The sequence below is a fragment of the Pelophylax lessonae genome (genome assembly GCF_965119305.1).
Source record: "Pelophylax lessonae genome assembly, chromosome: 2".
NCBI classification, from domain to species: domain Eukaryota; kingdom Metazoa; phylum Chordata; class Amphibia; order Anura; family Ranidae; genus Pelophylax; species Pelophylax lessonae.
The window spans coordinates 325,184,109-325,204,678 of NC_138769.1; the positions used below are offsets into that span (position 1 = coordinate 325,184,109).

Sequence of the window (20,570 nt, forward strand, 5' to 3'; positions counted from 1 at the left end):
TAAAGCATGGTCCACTGAAATGATCTGTAATGCTTTATTTTTGTACTCTTTGATATCAATAAAAAAGATTAATGAAAAAAAAAACTGATATAAGCTGTAATGCCTTATTTTTGTACACTTTGATATCAATAAAAAGTTTTGGATTTAAAAAAAAAAAAAGGCATGGTCCAAAACCCCTATTAGTTTAGGTTTACACTAATTGATTGGATTAATGTGGCTGGTGTGCTCGGAAGCTGTTATAGTTCTCGGAGGTGCGTTGTTTGTGTCTAAAGGTATATGGGATTTGTCGCTCCCTGCTTCCTTCCAGAGGATATGGGATGGTCTGTGTAAACACATTTAGGTGTTTGGACACCCATCTTTTAAAATGTTGGTGCAATGGTGGCTGCCTAGGATTGTTCACACCTAATTTAGTATATGGAAATAACCCCGTGGCTATTTTTTTCTCCCTAAAGGAATATAGGTTAATCACCGGCCCACCTTTATTGACTTTTAAAAATATATTTATGGAGTTGATATAACACGTTTCCCGGTTGTGACCATGCTGTGTTGAAACAGATAGTCAATTACATTCTCAATGCTGTATGAGTGTATTTAACACCATGTACATGGATCCTGAAGAAGCCCCTAAGTAGGGCGAAACACGTTGATCTAGATCCTTCTACACTTGTATTTGCATTTCTTTAATTCGAACTGATTGTATATGTGGTTGGCTATGTCATTGTTATATTGATAACCTGTATGACATTTTAATATTTGATGGATTAATAAATTGATTATGTTTTTATATATTTAGGGATCATATTATTAATTACAAGTAGTATGCTAGTAATTGAGCACTTCAAAATCCCCTGAATCTTCTCCCGCTGTTTCCTCCAATTGGGGGAGAGGTGGGGGCCTCCTTCCTTTATGTTTAAACTAATGCTGCTGCATAATCATGTGTTTTGCAGTGCATTTTTGTTGCGCATTTTGTGATGCGTTTTAATGCTTCATGTGTTATTTTGTAAGAGCAGGAGACTGGTTGTCCAACACACACTAAAACGCATGCACATGCGTTTTTCCATGTGCTCCTATTGAAGTCTATGGGGCCAAAAAACACTATGCTGCACCGCAAGAACCACCTGCGTCTTTTCTAAGGCTGGGTTCACGCATCCTGTGGCCGCGGCTCACAGCAGGGGGGTTTGGTGCGTTCCTGTTCACCAATTCAGGTGCAAATTTCTGCCTGAATTGGCACCTAAATTAGAACCAAAGACGCACAGGACCCTTTTCAAATGCGGACCGTGGCCACCCCGGGGCTGTGTGAACCAACTCCATTGAGAGCGGGTCACACTCTTCTGTCATGTGGATTGGATGGGGGGAAACTCACAGCAGGGGGGTTCGGTGCGTTCCTGTTCACCAATTCAGGTGCAAATTCCTGCCTGAATTGGCAACTAAATCAGAACCAAAGACGCACAGGACCCTTTTCAAATGCGGACCGTGGCCACCCCCGGGGCTGTATGACCCGACTCCATTAAGAGAGACGGTCACACATTTCTGTCATGTGAATTGGATGGGGGGAAACTCGCATCCAATTTGCATAAGTGTGAACCCAGCCTAAAATCGCACTGCACCATATTGCATTGATGTTAACGGGCACCATAATGTGATTTCCATTGTCATGCATTGCAGCAAGATGGCAGACACAGGAGAGATTGCACTAGTGTGATCAAGACCTAAAGCATGGTCACTTCCACTCCGCATGCGTGTAATAGCCAAGTAGGTTTGAACATAATAAAATAAACTGATCATCCATGATGCCATTGCTCTAATTTTGCATGATCTGGGCAGCCAATCAGTACAGCAATAGAGTGCTTGCCAGCGCACAGTTTGTGAGGGTGTTGGTTTTGGATCTGTAAATCAATTCCTTCCTCATTGCCAGGATCATATAAAAAAGGTGACATTTAGAATGCTCAAAAGCGCATATTATATTCTGTATTTAACGTTTTGCAAAGAATGAAATCTGCAGTAACCTAGCAACCAGCAAGCATTTTTACGTTTTTTTTTTTTTTTTTTTTTTCAGCTTCATGCGTCGTGATGTTTTAACATGCATTTTTCCATGAATTTTACTACGTTTTGTGTGCAGCTACAAAACACGTATTTACACGTATAATGCATTTTATATTCAGTACATTTAGCGGAGTTCCCTTTTAGCATGCCCACGTCTGATTCCTGTTTTCATTCTATAGTACGAAGTCCTTTGCTGTAGTAGTGCCTTTTTCTTAGTAAATAGCTATTAGTCATAATTCCTCATTCATTCACCACCCTTTTAGATTCCTTTTATCGGCTCACTCTTTGTCACATTTCCTCTTGCTGTTTGTCTGTTTCCCCGGCTTTCTTCTTAAACGTTGCGTCAACCTTTTTACTATGTCTCCCAAGCTTATTATTGCCGTCTTCGCTGTGCTCTGGCTCTCCTCTTACGTAGTCTGCGTGTTCCCTCTCCGTCCCTGTCTGACCCTGTAATTCCTCTGTAGATGTAGTAAAACTGCAGGGATTTCACCCCCCCCCCTTCCTCAACCCTTGCATAAGGAAGTCAAGTCTTGTCCTCAGATGAACCCCATAAAAACCCCACTCCCACTCTCTTCCAAGCAATAACGGAACTGCCTGCTAGATAAATGTAACTATAGGAGTATATGTGTACATAGAGGAGAAGTGACACGGGAGACACTGGTATATTTAGCCCAAATCGTTACGTAAGCCGTTCTATAGAATGGTGGAAGGTAGTCGTTATCAGGAGAACGCTATATGGTCATACGAGGAGGGAGAAGGTGAAGACAGAGGAGGTTCTAGGATAGGTTATCTGGGGAGAAACTATAGAGAAGGAGAGCTCAGCAAAGGTGTAGACTTTATAAACCGCACGTTCGAAGGTTAGAGAATGTTGATATAGATATACAAGAAGTGCTGGAAGCGTTTCCCTGAGTTTTCAGCCGTCCAACATTTTCCTAAAAAAAATGTAGGCTGATTGAGGCTCTCCAAAAGCCTGTGAAAAAAAAAGTCTCCATAAATAGTATTGATTTTTCTTCTTACATTTAGTGTCCATTCACACTACCGCGACTTGTTAGCCTGACAAGTCGCGGTCCATTGTGTGCTACGGGAACCGTTCTAATAGGAGCGACACAAGTCGCTCCGACTTAGAAAAAGGGTCCTGTACTACTTCGGGGCGACTTGCATTGACATTCATTATATAAAGTCCGTGCAAGTCGCACCGAAGTCGCGGTGCACGGGACTTCACAGGTCGCCCCCGAAGTCGTGCCAAGTTAGTGTGAACCGGCACTTAGTCTCCATCGCACCTAAGCGATTTGTTGCACATTTCCTTAAGCTTAGGTTCACACATGACCTGCTGCAGTTTGCAGTCCGGAGTCCGGTGCGGTTTTGTTCACTGGTTCAGGTGTGAATTTTTACTTGAAAAACATACGTGTTCGCCAGCACACCATGGATCTTGCACAGCAGTCCGAAGAAAGTTTTTATTGCAAAGGGACCACCTCACATCAGGATAAGTGGCAGCACCCACAACAGATGTGCCTATACCCAGGAAGGTGTGCGATGGGAATATGAACAATTCAGAATTTCTTGTTGAATTTGCACCTTAACCGGACCTAAAATCGCACAGGACCCTTTTCAGAAATTGACCCTGGCCGCCCTGGACATATGTGAACCAGGTCCATTGAAAGCCAGCCCGATTCACATGTTATGCGAATCAGATGCGGTCAAAAACGCATCCAATTTGCATATATGTGAACTGAGCCTTAAGTGGAACTTTGCTCAAAAGGGGTAGTTCCGCTCATCCGCCTCGTTTGTTTTTTTTGGGGAGGGGGGGAGCAAGTACCCACCCCCACTTCGAGATGGATTAATGCAGCGGATCCACCGGAAGTTCTCTTCCACCACTCCCTCACACACCACAGGTTCCAGAAGGCTGCGGGACTATTTGCAAAGCACAGCGCGGCTCGCACATGCGCACCCCCCTTCACGACCAGGCCATTTTTTGCAATACGGCGCTGCCCTACTTTACCTGGCAATTGCACAGTCGGGCGACACTGTACCCAAATATAATGTATGTCCTTTTTTCCCCCAAAAATAGATCTTTCTTTTGGTGGTATTTGATCACCTCTGCAACATTTCTTTTTTGCGCTATAAACAAAAAAAGACAGACACTTTTGAAAAAAATATATATATATATATATTCTTTACTTACTGCTATAAAACATATCAAATAAAAAATGTTAAACATCTAATTTCTTCATCATTTTAGACCAATATGTATTCTGCTGCATATTTTGGGTTAAAAAAAAAATCCCAATAAGCGTATATTGATTGGTTTGCGTAAAAGTTATAGCGTCTGCAAACTATGGGACATATTGATGTTTTTTTTTTTTTTTTTTTTTTTACTGTTTGGCGACTTATAGCGGGACTGCGATATTGCGGCAGACAAATTGGACACTAACTGACACTTTTGACACCATTTTGGGAACCAGTAATGTTAAAAATCTGGACTGTCACTGTACTATTGACACTGGCTGGGAAGGGGTTAACATCATGCGCAATCAAGGGGTTAACTCTGTGCCTGGCCAGTGTTTGTGTACTGTGTGGGAGGTGCTTTTACTAGGGGAAGGCATGGATCAATGTCCCTGCTTTGCAGGAACACAAGATCCATGCCTTCTGTACTGACAGAACGGCAATCTGCCTTGTTTACTGTGGGTTCTGCCTATGTAAGGAATGATCGTTGGGTGCCAGCGGACATCGAATCCGCGGTACCTGCTGATAGACTCCCACTGTGCATAGTGGGAGCAAGCCGCCGGCGACGACCTTTCGTGCCCGCTACCTGGAACTGCAGGATCACATATTTATGTATATATATATATATATATATACGTGATCCTGTGCACAGCCACTGCCCTATAGCAGGTGGCTGGTGGGTAATAAGCTGGTGCCGGGGACCAGAAGACCTGTGAAGAACTGGCTCGGGTGAGGTTGGCTCTGGTATAAGATGTAACAGGGATCAGTTATATAGAGAGGTAGGAGCAGTAATAGGGATCAGCTATATGGAGAGGTATAAGATGTAACAGGGATCAGTAATATAGAGAAGTAGGAGAAGTAATAGGGATCAGCTATAGAAAGAGGTATAAGATGTAACAGGGATCAGTAATATAGAGAGGTAGGAAAAGTAATAGGGATCAGCTATATGGAGAGGTATAAGAAGTAAAAGGGGATCAGTAATATAGAGAGGCAGTAGAAGTAATAGGGATCAGCTATATGTAAAGGTATGATAATTCATAGGGATCAGTAATATAGAGTGGTAGGAGAAGTAATAGGAATCAGCTATATGGAGAAGGTAGAAGAAGTAATATGGATACCGGTAAGTTAAGAGGTATAAGTAATAGGGATCAACTATATGGGGAGGTAGGAAAAGTAATAGGGGAAGAAAAGTTGCATGAAAAGATAGGACACATGACATGAAGAGATGGAGGGAGCTATAGGGAACAGGGGCAGGGCAAGTAACAAGGATCAGTTATATAGAGAAGAAGTAGTAATAGGGATCAGTTATATGGAGAGGTAGGAGAACTATTAGGGATCTGGTAAATGGAGAAGTAGGAGAAGTTATATGGATAAGTAATGTGGAGAAGTAGGAGAAGTAATATAGGTCAGTTAAATGGGGATCTAGGAGAAGTGATAGGGATCAACTATATAGAGAAGTAATAGGGATCAGTTATATGGAGAGGTAGGAGAAGTAATAAGGATCATTTAAATGAAAAAGTAGGAGAAATAATAGGGATCAGTAATTTGGAAAGGTAGGAGAAGTATTACAGATCAGTTAAATGGAAAAGTAGAAGTGATAGGGATCAACTATACCGAGAAATAGGATAAGTAATATGGATCTGTTATATGGAGAGGTAGGAGAAGTATTAGGGATCAGTTACGTGGGACGGTAAGAGAAGTAATATTGATCAGTTAAATGGAGAGGTTGAAGTAATAGGAATAAACTTTATATACAGAGGTTAGAAGAAGTAATAGGGAAAGAAAAATTGCATGGAAAGATAGGAGGTATGAACACAGTACATGAGAGGACAGATGGAGGGAGCTATAGGGAACAGTTGCAGATATTTACAGAGAGAATGGAGAAGTTACAAGGACTGGTTACATGGAGAGATAGAGAGATTTATCGGAAACAGCATTATGTACAGGTTGGGAAATAGGGATCAGATCAGTTAAATATAGCCACTGGAACAATTATTCAAAATGAATACAATGATAAGTAGCTCTTTAAAATAAATACAATAATTGGAAGAGTTTAAGAGTACCTGTCAAAGACAGTGCCACTAACCACCATTGCCTGGTTCCTAAAAGTAGTAACGGTTATTGTGGAGTGCACACCTTTCTATCGAGTCAGAACAATAGAATGGAAGCTTTCAATGCAGGTTAGGCACATTGACTGTTATATTATGGCACTTTTCCACTGCAAGTACCGGCTCGGCTCTACTCGGCCCTGCTTGGCCCGGTTTGCTTTTCCACTGCTGGTACCGCATGGTACGGTGTTGGAACGGTTCGGTACGGTAAGGTATGGTTTGCTTTTCCACTAAAGTAGTACTAAAGTTAAGTGGGTGGGATGTGGGTGGGATAACAACGATTCTCTGACCAATCAGTGGCTAGTAGTGACTGCATGCAAAGGATTGTGGGATATGGTACCGGTATGGTACCTCTTGGAATCGAGGTGGTACTGTTTTTGAGAGCCGTACCGTTCGGTTCCATGTAGTGGAAAAGCGCCGCCGTACCGTACCGTACCGTACCGTTCCAACACTGTACCATGTGGTACCAGCAGTGGAAAAGCACAAAAGCGAGCCGAACCGTTCGGTTCCATGCAGTGGAAAAGCGCCATTAGATGATATGACAGGGTCCCTTTAAAAGGGGCATATTGAAGAAGCTGTTGGAAACAGATGGAGAAATAGAACAACAGTGTTATTGAGAGATGGGGGTAGGGTTGCCACCGATCTGGTTTGGGCAGTCTACATCACCCCTCCCACAATCACTGTACCCAGCATCATTATGTTTCCGGACAGCGACTCCTGTGTGAATGAAACCTGCAATCACTCTTGGCAGGATTCATTCATAAATTAATTTTTCATTACAGTATATTATGTTTACTGATTATGTACAGATGTACTTATTCCAGGAAACGCTCAAATGTAAATATTTTCTTTGCTAAAAGTTGTTCATTTTAGTAAGTAGAATTATTCTAAATAGCCCCTTAGGCCTCGTTCACACTTAGAGTGATTCTGCCTGTGCTTCCAAAGTGCGCTGAAATCGCAGCAAAACACATAATTCATGTTTGGATGCCATTCATTGTTAATGACACCCCAAATGTGGTTCGATTTTGCCACGATTGTCAAAAGACGTGCCTGGCTCAGGGCCAAAATTTGGTTCTTGATCTTCTTTGCCGGGACAAACGCGCATAGGGCAGCCCATTCAAGTGAATAGGCTGCCCTATGCAAGACTCAAAAAAGAAATCGCCAGCGGGAACACAATCTCCCGCTACGTGAGATATGAATAGGGCCTAAATCCCTTTATTTTTTTTATTTTTATTTATTTTTTTTACTTTTTTTTATTTTTTTTTTTACTATTCATATGTATGTTTATTTATTTATTTTTTTTATTATACAATTACAGTAATTTTTTTATTTACCATATTTTTTCACTTGTAAATGTGTTCAGCATACTTTGTACTAGAAGCTTGACTTTACCATCATTATACACAGGAGCAAAATAAAAGAGAAACTGAGGAGTTATAGGCTGCCCTAGTTCCCAAACCGAAGAAAAAATGTTTATCGTACTCTTAATGAAACCCTGGCTGTATATTTACATGCTCATTATAATGGAAAGTGCACTGGTGGAAATCACAAATATGTCATATAATCTTTAACTTGCTAATGTCATTTCAACAGTCCTTTTCAATCTTTTAAATCTGCAGCTTTCATTAAAATAATAGATGGTAAGCCTGCCATGAAGATCCTTGTATACTGTGAGGGAAAAAAGTATTTGATCCCCTGCTGATTTTGTATGTTTGCCCACTGACAAAGAAATGATCAGTCTATAATTTTAATGGTAGGTTTATTTTAACAGTGAGAGACAGAATAATAACACAAATATCCAGAAAAACACATTTCAAAAAAGTTATAAATTGATTTGCATTTTAACCACTTGCCGACTGCCGCACGACTATTTACTGCGGCAGTCTGGCTCTCCTGGGCAAACTGAAGTAGGGCTACGTAGCTCGCCCAGGAGCCTCTAGGGTGCGTGCGCGCGCAAGTTTGTAGTTGGTGGCGCAGGTGCCACTACAAAGTTAATGACACCCCAAAAGCATCGCAAACACAGTGCGGTTTGCCTGCACCTGATCGCATGGTGCACAACGACGTGCGGCTCCAAAAAAGGTGCCTGAACTTTGATACGATGTGGTGTGATTTGAGCCCATTTAAAATAGAATGGGCTCAAATTGCACCACACTGAATCGCATGTAAATTGCACAAGAATGCGGTATTGTAGAGTGTCGTAGGCATGCTTTAGAATTCAGTTGCGACGTATAGGCTAAAGCTGGCCACACATGGTTCAAAATTTGGCTGGTTGTGCAGGGAATGGCTGAATTTCAATCCATGTATAGGCAGGCTGGTTGTACACTTTTGGCTCGTTTCCACTGAGCTTTCTGGTACGGTTCGGTTTGGTTAAGAGCGGCTGCAATCGCTCGATTTATTTTCCCTGGAGAAAAGACGTCTGAGAGGGGACATGATAGCAATTTATAAATATCTTAATGGGGATCTCAGCTTAGAAGAAAAGCTGTTCATTCGAAGGAATTGAATGAGGACTCGAGGACATACAATGCGATTAGAGGAGAAGCGTTTTAACCTCAGGCAACGTGGGGGGTTCTTTACTGTTAGGGCTACAAGATTGTGGAATTGTCTACCACAAGAGGTGGTTTCTGCGGGTAGTATGGTGACTTTCAAAAGACTCTTAGACTTACATCTCAAGGATCAGGAGATTGAGGGCTATGTTAGATGATTACAGTCACACACACCTACACAGGTTGAACTGGATGGACTATTGTCTTTATTCAACCTCACCTACTATGTAACTATGTAACTATGTACGGTACGCTATTTATGCAGTTTCCATTGTGAATGGTACCCTAATTCCGAACCGTACCGTACCACTTTTTTGGGACCCTTTCGTTGGGGTACCAAGCACATTAGTACCGTACCAACAGGGTGGAGCTACACTCTGCAGAACTTTGATTGGTTGACAGAGAATCGTCTATCACAGCTTTCCTGCTACACCACGCCTATCATGAAAGGGTACTATTGGCAGTGGAAACGCAAGGTGTACCGTTCTGAACCGTACCGTACTGAATCGAACCGTACTGTACCACTCAGTGGAAACGAGGCATAGTTCATCTAACCATCCTGATTTTTCATGAATGATCAGTTCTGCCGGCTATAGCGCGCGCAGGGGGGGGGGGGGGCGCTACTCACTGGCAGAATACAAAGGCTCAGTGGAAGTGATGGGGGATCAATTAATCTTTTTTTTCTTTTAACCCGCTGGTTAAACAAAAAAAAAAAAATAATTAATCGTGTATAGCCTGCCTAAGCCTTACTGATCTCCCTGCTCAACCATTGCACCTCTTACAAAGAGACTTCAGTGATTGGAAGGTCCACTAGTCTGCCATGTGAGCTTTTGGGCGGGTATGGCTTGATGTTGAGACACTAGGTCTGCCTCTCTTTAGCTTGATAGTGGGTGGAACCTAAGAGGGAAGCTATGAGATTAGTTCCCCATAAGGTCTGCCTCCCTTGGGATTGACAGCTGACGATAGTGGGTGGGTTCTATAGCTGCAGTGGGGCTTTCTAAAGGCTAATGGAATCTGCTTAATGCCACCCAATCTCATTTAGAAAGGAGGTGGACCTGATGGGGAACCAGTTTCTTAGGATCCCCATTAGGCTCCACCTGTTGTCAGTGTTCAGCCTGTGTCATCGGTTGCTAGGACACTGGCAGCCTGCATCCTAGCAACCAAAGAAGCAAATACAAATCACAACAATAATATTGACACACAACATTTCCAACCCCTGCATAACTCTGGCTGGCCAAAAAGGTGGTCGTACTTGCTTCCAGTTAGGTTATTTATGAACTGGAGGTGATTCTTTTTCAATTTGCCATAGTGACACATTGCGAAAGTGGTGCAAAAAAGGAATTACCTGCATCTGTCAAACGTGTTTGACACAAACACCCCCTCAGTTCCTGGGAACTTTTTCTGCACAATAGTGGTCCCTGGCACTGAAAAGGTTGGGGACCGCTGGTATAGTCCATCCCCTCTGGATGGGGGGCACTCAGATGGAGGTAATTGGTAAAAACAGTGTACAAAATACCTGATCTGTAGAAGTGTAATGGAGCACAGGAGGGCCATTGGTGGAACTCGTGTACACCTAAGGAAGTGTTATGAAGAATACTTTGGAAGACAGTTAGGTAGAGTTGTACTTGCACTCTTCTAAGTCTGTCCCTGCTGTCTGCGTTGAATTGATTCCCCTCTCTCCCCTGTGGCTCCAGGAACTTGAGGTCACACGAGGAGAGCAGACGCTCCTTGTACATATTTCTCTTTACTGCCGACATTATTTTTACGGCCACACCATAAAAGGATTGAGAATAGGGGATAATACAGAAGGAACACACTGTTCTGTATATTGACGCTTAGCATTGATGAACAGATAAAACTTATTGTACAATGTTATCTATAGTAATTATACAGTCCGGTTTTTCTAATCATCTCTCCCATTTTTCATCAGACCTGCACAGTGCTCAGCAAATTGCCCCACACCTTTCTGCCAGGGTTATTATTTGTAGGCTGGGTGTGTGGAATGCATAAACTTGGCTCCTGTTTTGTCTGTGATCCAGGATTCCATCATTATTTATGTCCATCTACAGACATTACAAGGCTGTTTTCTTTAATGTGTCTACTTTGTGCATTAAATGTGCACCCTTTTTCACTAAAGACTTTTTATTTTTGAAGCTGCTGGGAATGTTGGCAGCTCATGCCGTAATAATATGCATGGCGTACTGGCACATTATGGCCGACATACAGGGGTTGGACAAAATTATGGAAACATTTGTGGACATGGGCTTTGGAAGACAGAGATTGAGCTCTGCAGTCACTTTTGCAGCAGTTGTTTTCTTATTCTGGGTCACATTCCTGTGCAATGTCCTTTTGTCCCTTTCAGCCGTTTGACCATGTCGACCGCACTTATGCTCATCAGTCAACGTTTTCCCAGAAACTGTGTATGGCGTCATTACCTTTGATACTGTACCTCGTGCCACACAGGCACGAGCAAAGCGGGCGCCAACTATTTGCCGTCTTTGAAACTAAAGCCCCGTACACACGCACCGATTGTTGGCCGTAAATATTCGGCCAACGTCCGATCGGCCGATTGTCGGCTTGTTAGTATGATGCTTCCGACAATCGACTGCGACTTTTCGGCCGAACAAAATCTGGTGTGCATGCTATAAAATTTTTGTTGGCCAACAACAGAACGACCGATTGTTCCTCAGTCAGTACAGATTTCGGCAGACAAAAATCAGATCAGAAAGACTGGACATGCTCAGAGAAGAAAAACACAGGGAAAGTCAACCATCACATGACATCACTTCTGAAGTTGGTTTTTGTTGGCCAACAAAAGTCCAGTGCAAGTGTAGAGCACATTTCAACCAACAAACAACACTGGACAAAAGACGGCCGATCGGTCGGCCAACAATTGGTGCGTGTGTACGAAGCGTTAGGTGTCTCATCACACAGCGGAAGCAAAAGAATGTTACATCACATCCGCTTTCAACACAAAACATGTCATCACTTTCACACCTGCAAATCATGTAGTGTTGCTGTATTTTTGTCTGACCAGGTTGTACCTATTGGCTTGCCCTCCTCCAGCACTTACAGGTCCACAATTCCCATTGCTGCTTTTTCCCTTGCCACTGAAATCTGCTACCCCTCTTCTTCCACAGCTGAAGGTTTCTTCAGCCATTAGGGGTATTTGGGCCATTCATGCTTCTTGGGGTTACATTGTCCTAGCTTGTTAAGGTCTAGGGAAGAGTATTAGCCTTTTTTTCTGTGTTTACCCATGCTCCAGCAGTCAACTGTAACTCTGCGCCATCACATCAAGTATAGGGCATTGGTCTTGGTTATGTTACCCTAGACCAGTGGGGCATGGGGGGGGGGGGGGGGGGAGACACTGCAGGGACTGGTCTAATCATGCGAAGGATGGGGTAAGTAAATCTAAACAAGCGGTTAACCCTCTGCAAGGACACATTTTCAAGTTTCCCAGAGTTGGGCCTTAGGACAAGGCATATTGATGCACATTGACACTCATTCCCTAAACACATTGCAATGAATTGTCCTGTTGTATGATTAAGCAATCTTGAATCGTGAAACGCGTCAACTGTTTGTGGCTCATCTGTTGTGCTATGTCCGATTTATACCAACAATTAAGAGATACATTTTAGCCTTCATCCACTGGAGTATGGTTATACCTTCTTGCTTTCATTGGACTTGCCCAGACAGCAGACTGGACTTGCACCTGGTTACTGGGGGGTGGATTGCTTTCACCTGGAGTGGCGTATACTTCTTTCGTGTGGATCTGTTGTAAATGGGCCCATTGGCTGTTGGTCACAAAGTGTCCTCCTTCTGTAGTAAGGGAAGTGACAGCGCTGGGCGAGGTTGACCACCTTGCATTTGGGAGACTTTTGCTTGCTTCACCTGTTCCTAAAAGATGTCAAATTAGGCCTGGGAAGTTCCTTGATATGGTTTAGACCAGGGGTATTGAATTAAAATTTACAAAGGTCCAGTCAGTAAAATATTCTTCCAGCAGAGGTCTGAATTGCATGTTTGTGCAATGACCGCCCTGTATCCTCGCAATCAATCACCTGCTTGTTAACTTGGATAGCCCCCGCCCTCTCTCTATAGCTTTCCTGCCTCCAGCTGTTGGCTCTGTGAGACTGGCAGTGGTGATGGCTGTTGGCAGAACGACTCTAAAGGGTGGGACCGCAGAGGTCCGGATGAGACATTAACTGGGTCCGGATCCGGACTGCGGTCCGCCATTTAGTGATGCCTGGTTTAGACCATATTTCACAAGGTGGTTAACACATAGCTATTTATGGTATAAGGTGAATCATTGCATTAAAATTTTTTTCTGTATGTTACTAGGCCAGCCATTCTAAACTAGGGTTCCTCTAGAGTTTGCTAGAGGTTCCTTAAACTGTGGCCAATTGACCTCCCATATTATGGTGCCTGCATGGTTCTGGGTCCAACACCACTTGGCAGAGCCAGCGGCATAACACCAGTGATCTTTTTGGCTGTCTGTAAGGACATTTTGATCACCACTGTCAGGGGAGTTTTCTTCCCACTGACTTCCCACCAACGAATTCCTTGAAAGAAAGGCTGACCTAGACTGACCACATATTATGTTTCCAGTGGTAGTTCTGCAAAACAACTAGCAGCTATTAATAAAGGGGGTACAATTAAAGAACTGCTGCTCTTTATAGTTTTATTTAACCCCATATATATATATATGTATATGTATGTATGTATATATATATATATATATATAAATTAAAGCAAAGCTCCATTGCTTTTTGCTTCTACTTCACTGCTTTCCATTGCGACATTATCATCGTTTCTCTTTCTATTGCCTGCTTTTACCTCTCCTTTTTTTTTTTACTATGCTTAATCTGTTATTTTTTAATGCTGGGAACTAAATAATGTATTCTCCCCTCGAGGTAGTATAATTTTTTTATGTCTAAGATTTGAAACTGTTCATGTTGGTGTTTTTGTAACCCTTATTACTTCTATTTTGTCTGGAACATTTCCTTTTCAATGCTTACCATTTCATATTTTGGTGGGAAACCCAGTTAGAAGTGCACTACTATGATGCACAGTAATGTTACACGTTATACAAATTGTAGTGGCATTTGGAATGTGGTAAGTTGCAGAAAATGTTTGGTCTGTTGTGGTGTGCTAGGCTGCCCATTCAAAAAATGCACCACAGCGGATCGAGGTGGTGTGAATGGTCCCTTAGATTTCCTCTCACTTAGCATCATGGTCTCAGGTGGCCGCAGTTAAAACCCATTCTCTTATATCCAAATCTAACATCAGTAATATATAATATTTAGACTGTAATAAGTAAAGCTCTAAGCAGCTCCGCCCTTAGAATTTAGAAAAGCGTTTTCATTTCAGACTGTGATTTTCAGTCAGTGGCTCAGAAGTTATATTTGACTTATACCTGGTCAAGAGCTTGCTTCTTTGGCTGGTTAAAATAAACATTTATAATGAGATTACCAAAAGAAACAAAAATAAATGAAATACATTGCTACAAAAGGATAGGTACCTTGTGCATGTGCATGTTTGCAGCACTGTATGTTTTTTATTCCTGTAAATAAATAGTTTATACACACAGGCATGTTACTATACTAATGTGTCTTTTCCCTGGCTTTATTGCAAGAATTAGACAAACAGCAAGGATTCAAGATAAAAAAAAAAATTCAAACCAATTGGGATGCAAAATTTCATTTTCAGAACCCTAAACTTGCAGTTGATTCAGCAGAAGGGAAAATATCCTTATAAGCTGAATCATCCTGGGCTGCCATCCTTAGATTTTAAAGAAAAATTCAGAATTTAGAAAAAAAAATATATATACTCACCTAGGTGGATGCAATGCTGCATCTACCCCACGTTGGATCTAATACTGAGAACCGAGTGATCAAAGGCCGCTGATTGCTCCGTTCTCAGCATTCTGTGAGCAGAGAGTGGGTGACCGTCAGTAAGCTGGTGTGAGCTGTAATAAAGTTATTGGCAATTACTAATATGAGTTCTACTGCATCTTCTCTGTACATTATTTCTCCTTTCCTTCCTTGATGGGATGTAACCTGTGGCTGTGGAAAATGTAAATATAAGTTTATTAAAACTGTTAATGTCCTGTTTGCTGCAACAGGTAAAACAAATTCTTCCTTATGATCAAAGTTACATTGCTGTTTCTAGTAAATATTATTAATTTTAGTTTACCTATTGATTCCTTTTCTTAAAGCAATCTACTGAGTTGGCTAGAACTTTGGAGGACTAATCCGCATCCCACTCTGATCACTCCCCCCAGATAAACCCCCTCTCTCATCACACCCTGCAGATACCCTCACCCTGATCACACCCCAAGATATCCCCACCCACTCTGATCACACCCCCCAAATACCCCCATCCTGATCACACCCCCCAGATACCCCCACCTTGTTCACACCCCCCAGATACCCTCACTCTGATCACACCCCAAGATATCCCCACCCACTCTGATCACACCCCCCAGATACCCCCCACCTTGATCACACCCCCCCCAGATACCTCCACCCTGATCACACCCTGCAGATACCTCCACCCTGATCACACCTCGCAGATACCTCCACCCTGATCACACCTCGCAGATACCTCTACCCTGATCACATCTCTAGATACCCCCACCCACTCTGATCACACACCCCAGATACCTCCCCCCCCCCAATTCCTCTACTCTGATCACACCCCCCCACCAGATACCCCCCTCCCTCATCACACGCAATCCCCCTTAACATCTCAATGGTCCTGCAGCACCAGGCACAGGAGGGCTAGCTGTGTCTCACGCAAGCAGGGGAATATCTCCAGCTCTATATCCAGTTGTGGGGCAGCTGCAGCAACCAGCAGGGAGCCCTTACCTCCTCCTTTGCTGGCCCTGTCTGTTCCCCTGTAAGTGTTGCACTGGATCGAGTGCACTGACTGTCGCCTTAACCCTACGCAACTGAGGTGACCTTCTTCTAACATGCATTTGACCTGCTTCAAAAATTGGAATACTTAACCTGTTTGAAGGAAACAAAAGCCCATTAACATAAATCCAAAATAAGCTTCCCCATATACAGAGGTTAAACCTCTTCTCCTGCAGTTGCAAAGGGTGCCATGTCTTTTGCAATTTTCTTAAAGTGAACAAGCTTGCACCAAATACACAATAGTTACAGTATGTTGTTATAAAAAGTGATCATGTCTCCACCTGATCAAATATTTGAGAAGAATACATTCATTTTAGTTCATTAATCCTTATAGCTTAGGTCCTTAATGCCCCCATAATCATTTAGTGATTTTTGACCACTTTTATTTTTTGTACAAATATTAGTTCTTAAGAGGAGCTGGAAGCTGCAACTGCGGCTCTCTTGGGTTTAGGTGTGGTTCCCCTAACGGAAATCCATTCCTGAACCTGCGCTACACAACCTTCAGATGTCTCATGCGGCCAGTGCCGGTGGTGTTGCGTCTCTTGGCCTTGGCACTCCAGTTGTACTTTCTCTTGCGCTTAGCTGGGTATCCACACTTGCCACAGGTAGACTTCTGTAAATGGTAGGCTTTAGACCCACAGCGAAGGCACAGAGTGTGCGTCTTTTTGCGGCGCTTTCCGTATGACAATGTTCCCTTCGTCATCTTCCCCAGCGGCTGAGACGATAGAGCCATTTAGTGCCTTTTTTGACACTCTTTCTGCTGCAACATTTTTGTGTACTACAATACGTGTCCTTTTGTGACACATATTTTGTATCCTCATTCTGCCAAATGTTCTCATCCTACCTCTGCATGGAAAGCCATTATCTAAGTAGGTTGAAATATGTGTAGTTAATTCCAGCAGTCAGCTTAGGCTGGGGAAGTGGTTAAACATTTTTGGCTCAGTTTCTTGGGCTTTTAATGAGCCCACTTGGTATATAAAGGAGGGGACCGCTAAGGACGGGGGCCGTCAAGCCAGGAGCCAGAGTGTATGGGGTATGGAGACCCACCTGTGGGAGCAAGGACAGCGCTGAAGATACTGGGAGTCACGGACAGCATCCAAGTAATGGACAATGCCTATGTGAACTCTCCCCTAACGTAAGTATGCCTGGGCCACTACATCATGTTAGTTAGGATTAGGGAAAGGACATTGTTCATTCTGTACTATCATGCTACATTTCTACAGTAAAAGTTATCTTAACAGTTATGAGCCTTGTCTGAAGTTATTCAAAGGGGTGGATGTTGGTTCTCGCGCATTCCAAAGAACCTGGGTCTGTAAAGCACATATGGGGTATGAAGTAACACTACTACAAAAGGTTAACTCGGCAAGACAAGGAAGAGGAGTTCAGTTGCTTTGGGTAACCAAGTGAAGGAACAAGCTACAAGTGACAAGTCGTTAAGCGTGAAACCTGGTAAAGGTGACAGGTCCTTCGTTAGCGAGGGGGTCGGTGCTCTAGCTCTCTCCCTAGCGGTCTAACTCCCACAACAATAGGCATTATGGAGATCTAGCTCTCTCCCTAGCGGTCTAACTCCCACAACAATAGGCATTACGGAGATCTAGCCCTCTCCCTAGCGGTCTAACTCCCACATCAATAGGCGTTACGGAGATCAATGGCTTGGTCATTGGTACAGTAAGGAAAGAGGTAAGTCAAAGCACATATGAGGTCTGCGCTAGATGCTTGGCGGGACTCCATTCTGTTACTGGGAGTAAGGTAACAGAGGTATGTTGGACTGGTGAAGTGGGCCCACCTCTCTCCTAAAGCAACATACAAGTTATAGTGTGTAGTAACATGGGACAAGTCGATTTGCAGAGGAATTTTGTGTTGTTATTGATCACAGGGAAAGCTCATCTCCAAGTCAGGGAGATAGCCTAATGTTAGATTCTTCACATGACTGCAGCCTCTGCTTGGTCCTGGCCTGCGCAAAGGGTACCCCCCCCCGAGTGGGTCCCACCCACAAGTATGCTGGACAAAAATATCGGTAATGCAAAATTTAATTACTAGAAGTACATTATCTGCAGCTACAGAATATCTGTGCTGGGGCATCTACTAAGCTTGCATTTCACCGGCAAAAAACATATAAATCCTTTGGGCTTCAAGCTTCCAGGTTCTTTACGAAATACTTTTGCATCGTTATTACTATTATAAGTAATAGAAATATGTAAATGAGGTGTTCTACATTTTGGGTTTGCGCAAATGAATAACAAAAAACATTTGGCAGGCACTGCTCACCGCTCTGCAATTCCTCTACATCTAAAAGAGCTTTGCTGCCCCACTGATATGCTGCTTTCAGATCGCCATTCAGACACAGAAATTGGAGCGAGAATGGCGAATTCCCGTGCATTTTCTCACTACTACCATTCTTGACTCAGAATATCTGCTCTTTGTATGAATGATAGCTGCAATTATCCTTTGAGGTTTATGAAACCTTTCACTGATGCAGCAAACTAATTCTAACTATACACAGCTAGAATTCTCTGGATCAGCCCATGGTCTGAATGAGAGAAAATGAAATAGATGAAATGAATAGATTTAGTGTGGATCCCCAGTGTTGGCTACTATGTTCAGGTACCCATGGCTACCTGACTCTGTGAATAGTGACTTTATCTGATTGGATACAGTCACTGTTTACCTGATAATTTTCCACCCGACAGAATCCATCTTCTATTTGAAGTTTGTCGAGCTGGGTGCTAACTGGGCCAGCCTGGCTTAAAATTGTAATTTTCCAGCTGTTTCAAGCCTAACGCTGCAATTCAGGTATGAATTTTATTGCATAGTTACTATGTTCCAGCTTAGACCAATCTACGTATGTATATGCCATACCTTTGGGACTGATATGGAAGTGGAGAATCACTGCATTAGTCACCACTATTACAGAGATTGGCATTGTTTTCTGCGTCCTATGCTGAGTGGCTGCCCTACTGCATAGAAACTACAGGGGCTCGCTCGCTCTGCCCAGGTGCCATTCACTGAAAACTTTACATTTTTCTCAGTAATGTCATTACCTTCACCTCATCCAACCAGAAAAAACTTTGCATTTATTAAGAAAAATGTAAGGTTCTGTACATGGCAGGACCCTGAAAACTGCAGCGATCGCTCTAGTAGATAAGATTAGTACAGTGATTCTCTGCTTCCACAGTGGGCCAACAGGTAAAAGGAAATGCATACTTACCTTGGTCTAAAGTTCGACCAAGCAACTTATGCAATAAAATCCTTACCTGGAGTCCATTTTTAGGGTGTAGAATGGTGAGTTGTGTCTGTAGGAAGCATCTTCCCACTTGTCTAAAGCCTCGTACACACGCAACGAATTTCCGCCGACCGGTCGTCCGTCTTTTGTCAAGAGTGGTGTCTGTTGGTTGGAATGTGCTCTAGACTGCACACAAATTTTCTCGCACGACAGAATTCTACCTCAGAAGTGATGTCATGTGTTGGATTGCTTTCTTTGTGTTCTTTCATCTCTGAGCATGCCTAGTCTTGCTCATAAGATTTTTCCCCATCGAAATCTGTACTAATGAGACGAAAATCAGACGTGTTTTGACGGTCGACAAAAATTATATAGTCTGCACACCAGGATTTTTTCGGCCCAAAAGTCTGAGTCGGTTGTCGGAAGCACCATACTAACAAGCCGAAAATCGGCAGATCGGTCGTCGGACGAAATTTCCCGGCCGAATTTCTACTCGTGTGTACGAGGCTTAAGTTAGCTTAGTGTGGCAGGGAGCCTTGCATCATGTAAAAGAAGAAGTGCAATGCTTACGGATAGCTCACTTATGGGCATCACAGTGGCTATGTGGTTTGCTTCCTCCTAGCAGCACTCGAGTTGTTGGTGCGAATCCCAACAATGACACTACTTGCCTGGAGTTTGCTTGTTCTTCCTGTGCCTACGTGGGTTTCCTCTGGGTACTCCGATTTTCTCCCACACTCCAAAGACTTGCTGGTAGGTTCATAGGCTCCTGTCTAAATTGGCCCTAGTACATGTATGAATGTGAGTTAGGGACCTTAAATTGTAAGCTCCTTTGGGGCAGAGACTGACATAAATGTACAATATAGATGTAAAGCACTGTGAAAATTGACAGCGCTCTTTAAGTACCTATAATAAATAAATAATATGCACTTATCCAGGAGGCAACAAGTCCAGTCTTTGTTCTCTTGCAGTTCTATGGGTGCCATTGCTACCTGACGTTTTTAGGTGTGCCCCTCTCTGGAATTTGTGGTAGTTTGGTCTACTAGGTGTTAGATCATTGCTGTCCCATGTAGTGATGTAACGGCCAGCGAAAGGAACCCCCAGAAGTGTTGGATAGAAGAAAAGGTTGTTGCTTTGGTAAAGAATGAAGATTAGACTCTCTTGATGGGCAAATATTCATAGTTACATAGTTACATAGTAGGTGAGGTTGAATAAAGACAAATAGTCAATCCAGTTCAACCTGTGTAGGTGTGTGTGGCTGTAATCATCTCACATAGCCCTGAATGTCCTGATCCTTGAGATGTACGTCTAAGAGTCTTTTGAAAGCCACCATACTTCCCGCAGAAACCACCTCTTGTGGTAGAGAATTCCACAATCTTGTAGCCCTAACAGTAAAGAACCCCCCCCCCCCCACGTTGCCTGAGCTTAAAACGCTTCTCCTCTAATCGCATTGTATGCCCTCTTGTCCTCATGCAATGCCTTCGACTGAACAGCTTTTTTTCTAAGCTGAGATCCCCATTGA

General features: G+C 43.0%; 1 protein-coding gene and 1 pseudogene across 2 annotated transcripts in view; one reads left to right on the plus strand and one right to left on the minus strand.

The window, feature by feature from the left end:
• Nucleotides 1-20,570, plus strand: part of FOXO6 (forkhead box O6) — a 151,895-nt gene that overhangs the window by 73,689 nt on the left and 57,636 nt on the right. The window lies entirely within an intron of this gene.
• On the minus strand, nucleotides 16,239-16,544 carry LOC309546265 (large ribosomal subunit protein eL37-like; annotated as a pseudogene). The gene has a single exon. The product of its transcript is annotated as a large ribosomal subunit protein eL37-like (transcript).